We start from the raw sequence: 7,881 nt of genomic DNA on the forward strand, positions 1-7,881 counted from the left end.
GCCCTGGGGAGCCCCGCTTCCGGGCGGCCCCTGGCGGCGAAGGGGACGCTGCAACGCTGAGCGGGAGCGCGAGGAGGGAAGGGGTTTGGCAAGGGGCCCCAAAGAGGCCGAGACCCCGGGAGTGCCAGCAGCGCTCTTTATCACGCCTGGAGGCTCCTGCAGAGCCCCGGAACCGCCCGAACCTCCAGAAATGCAGGCAGGGTGCACTCCCCAGGGGGTACAACTTTGGCAATGAGGACCACAGAGGTCCAGGGAGAACCGGAGACCCGAGGAGGATGAAGGCGCTCTATGACACCACTGCTTACAAACGCAGGGGCCGGAATGCAGTGACAGGACACCGCTGGGAGGAAAGGCTCTCAGCGCCTCCGTGGAGGGCTGCCTCCACTCCCAATATCGTGCGAGGGGACTAGGACGAGCCTGGTAAGTCAGCCACAGGATATCAGTTCTCAGAATAGAAGAGAAGCCAGGTCTGGGCAGCACCTGATGATGGTCAAGTCTCAGGTAGGACCCATTTGCTGCCCCTCCAGCTCTTGTCGCCTCTTTCACCTTCATGCCTTTCTAGATGCTACGAAATTCCTGCTCTTGGTGGGCAGCAGAGAGCCTCCCAGGCCTGATTTGAATCTCAAATCCCAGCTCTGCCACCTGCCATCTGGGTAACTTGGGCAGGTGTCACCAACCTCTCTGAGTCTTGTTCTCCTCTTCTGTAAAATGCAGATGATAATTGTAACTAATTTCTTGGTAACAGTAGATGATACTATGCACACAAAAGGCCTAGCCCAGTGCTTGGACACTGGGAACCATCCAGTTAAGCCAGTTCCCTTCCCCCTGCACCTCATGAGGCCCCATCTACCACTCTTCTTTAGTATCCGGTGCTTGAGATTTGCAGGGGGCTAGGGGGGTTCCTCCCAGGCTCTCCCTGTTCTGGTCCCTGGCCCCAATGCCATCCACAGTCTGGTCACTGCTCAGCCTCATTAAAAGGATACACGAGGCTGGGCACAGTGGCTCACACCTGTAATCCCAGCACTTTGGGAGGTCAGGACCGGCAGATCACTTGAGATCAGGAGTTCAAGACCAGCCTGGCCAACATGGTGAAACCCCATCTCTATTAAAAATACAAAAATTAGCCAGGCATGGTAGTGGGCGCCTGTAATCCCAGCCACTTGTAGGCATGAGAATCACTTGAGCCTGGGAGGTCAAAGTTGCAGTGAGCCAAGATTGGGTCACTACACTCCAGCCTGGGCAACAGAATGAGACCCTGCCTCAAAAAAAAAAAAAAAAAAATAGGATACACAAACAGATTGCCAATATTACACTTCACTCATGCCAAGAGTTCATCCTTCTCTGCACTGTCTGCTTCTTTACAGAGACTCGCTCTGTCACCCAGACTGGAGTGCAGTGGCACGATTTCTGCTCACTGCAACCTCTGCCCCCCTGGGGTTCAAGCGATTCTCCTGTCTCAGCCTCCCGAGTAGCTGAGATTACAGGCACCCGCCACCACGTCCAGCTAATTTTTTTTATTTTTAGTAGAGACAGGATCTCATCATGTTAGCCAGGATGGTCTCTATCTCCTGACCTCATGATCTGCCCGCCTCGGCCTCCCAAAATGCTGGGATTACAGGCGTGAGCCACTGTGCTGGGCCCTGTGTGCTTCTTTTACTTACTCATAGGCAAGGAATTAAGGAAAATAGGATGGGCTGGGAAAGCAACTGCCCAGAGGCTAAAGTGAACTAGAAAGTGTGGCAAATTGTTCCCCAGATCAGCTACCGTTAAGGGACTGAATAGCCACATCAAAGCCACTCAGGTTCCTAAAGCCCAAATCCTGAAGCAGGCTGGGGCATTGTAGTCCTGAAGGCTCACTGCAATGGCCGCTGGAATATGCAGGGTGTAATGAGTCCACCCTTTGAGTTCTGAGGTCAGTCAATGTCTTACCTGTTCCAGCCCTCAGAATAATCAGTGTTTGGCAGGTTTAAAAACAAAGGCACATTCAATAGAAATCACAGGAGATAAAGAACCTTATCAGAAACCCTCAGGAGCCAATGAGAGGCAGAGGACTGCTGGTATTCTAAATCCCTGCTGTGCCACTGTTGGTAACCTTTCTGGAATGCCCTAAATATTTTTGGGCAAGACCTCGATCACCAACTAGTTTCTGAAAAACTGAAGAATCTGATTATGTTACCTATGATTACTGGAGTAAATAAATAAAAATTATGTCCATGAAGCAAATGGATGAAACACCGGCACTCAGGTCTCGGATAATCCTGGACATACGCCAGGATTCCATTTCATTTGTAAAACGTATTAATTTGATCACTTATTTGACAAACATGTATACAACCAGACACTGCAGTAGTCATCTTGGATACAAAGATTGATCCATTCATTCAACAAATAATTGAGTGCCTGTTATCTGCCAGGCAGTGTTCTAGGTACCAGGGATATGATAGCAAACAAAATGGTCTCTATCCTCAGCAACAAATAAACAAATACATAAATGCATGGAAAAGTAATGGTGACAAACTGTTGGTGTTTCATGCCATGAGGAGAAATAAAGCAGGTAAGAGATTAGGGCTTAATGGAGGGTGCCCTCCGTTAATATTTATTTATATTTATTTAATATTTTTTATTTTTATTGTTATTTTTATTTAATATTTCTACATAGAGACAGGGTCTTGCTATGTTGGCCAGGTTGGTCTTGAACTCCTGACATCAAACAATCTTCCCGCCTCGGCCTTCTAAAATGCTGGGATTACAGGCATGAGCCACTGTGCCTGGCTGAGGGTGCTCTTTTAGAGAGTGATTAGGGAAGGCCTCTCTGCAGAGGGAATATCTGAGTAGAAACTCAAATGAAGTAAAGGAGCAAGTCATGTATATATCTGGGAAAAGAGCTTTCCAGGCAGAGGGGAGGCTGTTCAAAAGTCCTGAGGAGGGAATAGCTTGGCATGTTCCAGGAGAAGCGGAGATAAAGGAGGCTGGAGTGAGTGAGGGGGAAAGTAGGAGAGATGAAACTGGAGAGGAAAGCAGGGGCCAAAAAAGTCAAGGCTTTGTGTGAAGGGAAGCCACTGGTGGGTTTGCAGCAGTGGGTGGCATATGATAGTTGGCATTATTAAAGCACCACTGGGGCCAGGCACAATGGCTCATGCCTATAACCCCAGCACTTTGGGAGGCCAAGATGGGAGGAATCACCTGATGTTAAGAGTTCAAGACTAGCCTAGGCAACGTGGTGCAACCTCATCTCTCTTTTTTTTGAGATGGAGTCTTGCTCTGTCACCCAGGCTGGAGTGCAGTGGCACAATCTCGGCTCACTGCAAGCTCCGCCTCATGGGTTCATGCCATTCTCCTGCCTCAGCCTCCCAAGTAGCTGGGACTACAGCCCGCCACGTTGCCTGGCTAATTTTTTTGTATTTTTAGTAGAGACGGGGTTTCACTGTGTCAGCCAGGATGGTCTCGATCTCCTGACCTCATGATCCGCCCGCCTCAGCCTCCCAAAGTGCTGGGATTACAGGCGTGAGCCACCACACCCGGCGTACAACCTCATCTCTACCAAAGAAATATATACAAAAATTAGCCGGGCTTGCTGGCATGAACCTGTAGTCCCAGCTACTTGGGAGTCTGAGATGGGAAAATGGCTTGGGCCCGGGAGCCAGAGGTTGCAGTGAGCCAAGATCCCACCACTGCACTGCAGCCTGAGCAAAAGAGCCAAACCCTGTCTCAAAAACAAAACAAAACAAAAGGCAGAGAGTCAGGGGAGAAAACCAGCTAAACTGGGAAACGTGTAATAAGGGGATTGTGACCTAAATTATATGGGAGAACCCTAAGGGGAGCTAGAGAAAGCATTAGACGAGGTCCCATTTGAGCTGCTTTTTGAAGAATAAGTGAAATTTGATCAGATGAATAAAGAGGACCAAAGGAAGGTCATGCCAGGCAGGGGGCATAGATTACGTCAGGGTTGGGAGTGTGAACCTGCATGGCGTGCTTGGGAATCATTTGGCGATCGGGCAGGGAGGGAGAATAAGGGCTGGGAAATGGGCCTAAAATGGTGGTTTGGAACTAGACCATGAAAGATCTCGAGTGTGACATTCAGCAGTTTGTACTTTATTTTATTGCCAATGGAGAATTCTTGAAGGTTTTGTGAGTTTGTGTAGGATGCAAGCAGAACTGTGTTTTTGAAATGATGCTTCAAAATGCAATGCAAAATGCAAGCAGAACTGTGGTTTTTTTGGTTTTTGCTTTTTGTTTTTGAGATGGAGTCTCGCTCTGTCACCTAGTCTGGAGTGAAGTGATCCAATCTCGACTTACTGCAACCTCCGCCTCCCAGGTTCAAGCAATTCTCCTCCCTCAGCCTCCCGAGTAGCTGGTATTACAGGTGCCCACCACCATGCCCAGCTAATTTTTTTTTTTTTTTGTAGTTTTAGTAGAGACAGTGTTTCACCAGTTTGGCCAGGCTGGTCTCAAACTCCCGACCTCAAGTGATCCGCCCACCTTGGCCTCCCAAAGTGCTGGGATGACAGGTGTGAGCCACTGCGCCCAGCCCAGAACTGTGGTTTTGAAATGATGCTTCAAAAATGCAATGCAAAAAATACATTGTCAGGTAGGCTGGAAGGAGACTGAAGGCAAGACCAATGAGGTTCATTCGCTTAACAGAAATTACTGAGTGCCCACCAAGGGCTAGGCCTCGGCAATAGAATAGTAAATAAGTGAATATCATACCTTTCTTCATGGATTTTAAGTCTGGTGGGGAGGTCATGAGGACTAATTTCAGAGGCTGGGTCAGACCAGGAATATTCCAGAAATACCATCATTAAGACATGGAAAATCCTGAATGTGGAAAATGAGAATGGCTTGCCTCACTGATTGTGAGATGCAATGGAAATCCAGTTGCTTCCAAGTATCCTGCCATGTAAAAACAATTTTAAAAGAGTATTTTTGGATTGTATATACCTTTACAGCTTTAAAAGCACTTTCACGACCAGGCGCGGTGGCTCAAGCCTGTAATCCCAGCACTTTGGGATGCCAAGGCGGGAGGATCACCTGAGGTCAAGAGTTCGGGACCAGCCTGGCAAACATGGTGAAATCCCATCTCTACTAAAACTACGAAAATTAGCTGGGTGTGGTGGCAGGTGCCTGTAACTCCAGCTACTCAGGAGGCTGAGGCAGGAGAATCACTTGAACCTGGGAGGCGGAGGTTGCAGTGAGCCGAGATCGTGCCATTGCACTCCAGCTGGGGCCACAGTGTGAAACTCCATCTCACAAAAAAGAGCATTTTCACATAAGCCTCTATTTGCCTTTAGGTGTTACACAAATTGTAATTATTAAATAATTACATGTTGTTATATTATTTGACTGTATAATCACTGGTGAAAACTAGGCAGAAAAAGAGCTGTTTTGCAGCACAGGAAAGGCATCTCAGCATACAAGGGCAGTGAAATAGAAAAGGTGGGTTTGGGAGGACTGCATCAGTGTAGAGAGAACAGTGTGTTTAGCTGTCTTTATGCCTCATTTCTAAGAGAATCCATCCAGAAAGAGTAAGGCAGGGTTAAGAGCAAAACTCCTAAAATGTACCTGGATCTCTCATTTAACAGACCTCAGTTTGATGATGCCATGTCCCTGTAGCAAACTCCTTTAAAAATTGTTGTTTCCTCACCAAGACTGTATGTCATGTTTAGAGTCTTGAAAAAGGTTGTGGAGCATTTACACGGTGGTGCTTGAATTAATTCTCTGTGGCGTTCTTTGTCTAACTTGTTCCTTTCTGCTATTGTCAGAATCAAATTTTGCACTTAATCTCCCCTTGTTTTCAGATGACAATATCTCTGTTGGGTTTCAGAAAGCTGGGATTACAAAATGTTCTTATGGTTTTAAGTCCTCTGTGTGATTGCAAAACTCAGGAAAGGATTGGATGAGATTTTAGAGGGTGGGGGTAATAGTCAGTGGACTACATAGAAGATTCTTTTCCAATAATCTGCCCTTGGACCCAAATATCCATCACCTGAGAGAATGTCAAGATTTTTTTTTTTTTCAAGACAAAGTCTCACTCAGTTGCCCAGGCTGGAGTGCAGTGGTGCCATCATAGCTCACTGGAGACTTGACCTCCCAGTCTCAAGCATTCCTCCCATCTCAGCCTCCCAAGCAGCTGGGACTCCAGGCGCATGCCACCATGCCCACCTGATTTTTTTTATTTGTAGTGGAGATGAAGTCTCACTCAGTTGCCCAGGTTGGTCTCAAACGCCTGAGCTCAAGCAATCCTCCCACTTTGGCCTCCCAAAGTGCTGGGATTACAGGTGTGAGTCACCGCGTCTGGCCTCCAAGATTTTTAAAATAAAAATGAAAAGGGTTTGTATGAGTTACAAGAATTTATGCCTGGGACTGGGTGCAGCAGCCCATGCCTGTAATCCCAGCACTTTGGGAGGCCAAGGCGGGTGGATCACTTGAGTTAGGAGTTCGAGACAAGCCTGGCCAACATTGTGAAATCCTGGCTCTACTAAAAATACGAAAATTAGCTGGGTGTGGTGGCACATGCCTATAGTCCCAGCTACTTGGGAGGCTGAGTCAGGAGAATCACTTGAACCCAGGAAGCAGAGGTTGCAGTGAGTGGAGATTGTGCCATTGCACTCCAGACTGGGTGACACAGCAAGACTCAGTCTCAAAAACAAAACAAAAAAACAAAACAGCAACAACAACAACAAAAAAAAACATGGTGTCAGGCACCTGTAGTCCCAGCTACTTGGGAGGCTGAGGCAGGAGAATGGCGTGAACCTGGGAGGCAGAGCTTGCAGTGAGCGGAGATTGTGCCACTGCACTCCAGCCTGGGCGACAGAATGAGACTCCGTCTCAGAAAAAAAAAAAAAAGCCTGTATCAAAACTAAACTATACACTTAAGACTGTACATCTCACTGTGTATAAATAATAATTCAATAAAAAGAAAAATCAAACCATCAGGACAGATAGAGCAAAAATAATTAATACTGACAAGCACAACGGTTGACTGGACCTAATTTTTTTTTTTTTTTTTTTTAAGACAGAATCTCGCTCTGTTGCCAGGCTGGAGTGCAGTGGCTCAATCTTGGCTCACTGCAATCTCTGCCTCCTGGGTTCAAGCAATTCTCCTGCCTTAGCCTCCCAAGTAACTGGGACTATGGGCGCGTGCCACCATGCCCAACTGATTTTTCTATTTTTAGTAGAGACAGGGTTTCACCATGTTGGCCAGGATGGTCTCGATCTCTTGACTTCATTATCTGCCCATCTAGGCCTCCCAAAGTGCTGGGATTACAGGAGTGAGCCACTGCACGCAGCCTAATTTTTTTTTTTTTTATTTGTGGTAGAGATGAGGTCTTGCTCAGTTGCCCAGGCTGTTCTCAAACTCCTGAGCTTAAAAGATCCTCCTACCTCGGCCTCCCAAAGATTACAGGCTTGAGCCACTGCACCTGGCCTCCAAGATTTTTAACATAAAAATGAAAAGGGGTATGGGTTGCAAGAATATATGCATGAGTCAAAACTGACTATACACTTAAGACTGTACATCTCACTGCATATAAATAATAACTCAATAAAAAGAAAAATCAAACCATCAGGACAGATAGAGCAAAAATAATTAATACTGACAAGCACAACGGTCAACTGGACCATCTTAGGGGCATGAATTACGATTTTGGTGACTGAACTCACTTGGTTACTGAGGCGAAGGAGGGATAAGCATTGATGAAGGAAATCCTATTCCTTACAGATGACTGATTGGTCAGAAGTTGCCATCTTTTAAAAACAGTACCCTTGGGACTGGGCACGGAGGCTCACACCTGTAATCCCAGCACTTTGGGAGGCTGAGGCGGGCGGATCACCTGAGGTCGGGAGTTCAGGACCAGCCTGACCAACATGGAGAAATCCCGTGTC

At 47.0% G+C, this 7,881-nt stretch overlaps 1 long non-coding RNA gene across 1 annotated transcript in view; it reads left to right on the forward strand.

Moving 5' to 3' along the window:
- Window positions 1–46: 46 nt before the first annotated feature.
- The window catches only part of LOC105516354, a 10,954-nt gene continuing 3,119 nt past the window's right edge, over window positions 47–7,881 (forward strand). The window contains exon 1 of the long non-coding RNA XR_001002476.1: window positions 47–489. This is a non-coding gene — a long non-coding RNA (uncharacterized LOC105516354). The remainder of the gene's footprint in view (window positions 490–7,881) is intronic.

This window comes from Colobus angolensis, unplaced genomic scaffold (genome assembly GCF_000951035.1).
Source record: "Colobus angolensis palliatus isolate OR3802 unplaced genomic scaffold, Cang.pa_1.0 Scaffold28, whole genome shotgun sequence".
Lineage (NCBI taxonomy): Eukaryota > Metazoa > Chordata > Mammalia > Primates > Cercopithecidae > Colobus > Colobus angolensis.